We start from the raw sequence: 1,212 nt of genomic DNA on the forward strand, positions 1-1,212 counted from the left end.
ATAGGTTGTGAGAGCTTGGGTAACCTTAGTGATTTGACTCTTAATATCCTCAATGGCCCTATTGGTTTGTTCTTGAAATTTGTTGGCCTTTTGATTCTCCCCTATTTGAGCTTGCATGAAAATGTTAAGAGTGTCTTCAAGAGACCTCTTAGGAGGTGGAATATAAGGTTGTTGAGTTGGTTGTGCAACACTTGGAGGAGGCAATTGTTGTTGGGGTGGATTGGGGAGTGATGGAGAGTGATCATTCCCATCATTCCTCCACCCAAAATTTGGATGATTCCTCCAAGGGTAATTCTCATTGTAAGAATTGTTGCCTTGGTTATTGGTAGGGTAGGACTGTCTAAAGTTTTGAGAATTGTTCCCATTGTAACCTTGCCCAAATAGGACTTCCTTACAAGCCGGTAGAGCATGACACTCATCCGTCCTATGATCCCTACTTTCACACAAAGTACAAGCAACTTGTTCATCAACACCAACCACATTTATAGGATCCTTTAGTGACTCTAGGGACTCCAATTTCTTGGACAACAAAGCAAGTTTAGGATGCACATCATCATTTTCATTCAAAACAAACTTGCCACTAGAGTTTGGCACAACATCATGTCGGGTTAGTGGAGGAGCTTCCCAAGATCGGGATTCCTCCGCTAACCCATCAAAGAAAGTAAAGGCCTCATTAGCATCCTTATTCAAAAAGTCACCTTGACTTGTGGAAACCAATTTCTTCAAAGATGGAGTCAAAGATTTATGGAAGAAATTCACAATTTGAAATTTTTGAAATCCATGGTGAGGGCACATAAACAACAAATCCTTAAACCTCTCCCAAGCTTGGAAGAAGGTTTCATGTTCTTTGCAATGAAAATTCATGATTTGTGTTTGGTAAGAGATGGTACGGTGGGAAGGAAAATATTTGTTGAGAAATTCTTTTTGCATTGCCGCCCCAGTCGCAATGGATTGGGGGCGTAAGTTCTCAAACCATTGTTTTGCATGATCCTTCAAAGAGAATGGAAAAATTTTGAGTCTCAAAATTTCTTGTGAGCATGTGACATCACCAAAAGTAGTACACACCGATTCAAAATCACGCACATGTGAATATGGTCGTTCCGATTCCATTCCATGGAATTTGGGAATCATTTGGAACATGGATGGTTTAAGGCTCAAGTTTTGTTGGTTCGGTGGCATGATGATGCAAGAAGGTTGGGTTTGCCTTGCGGG

At 40.9% G+C, this 1,212-nt stretch overlaps 1 pseudogene; it reads left to right on the forward strand.

Moving 5' to 3' along the window:
- Window positions 1–775: 775 nt before the first annotated feature.
- On the forward strand, window positions 776–875 carry LOC119994018 (annotated as a pseudogene).
- The last annotated feature ends 337 nt before the right edge of the window (window positions 876–1,212 follow it).

The sequence above is a fragment of the Tripterygium wilfordii genome, unplaced genomic scaffold (assembly GCF_013401445.1).
Source record: "Tripterygium wilfordii isolate XIE 37 unplaced genomic scaffold, ASM1340144v1 ctg144, whole genome shotgun sequence".
NCBI classification, from domain to species: domain Eukaryota; kingdom Viridiplantae; phylum Streptophyta; class Magnoliopsida; order Celastrales; family Celastraceae; genus Tripterygium; species Tripterygium wilfordii.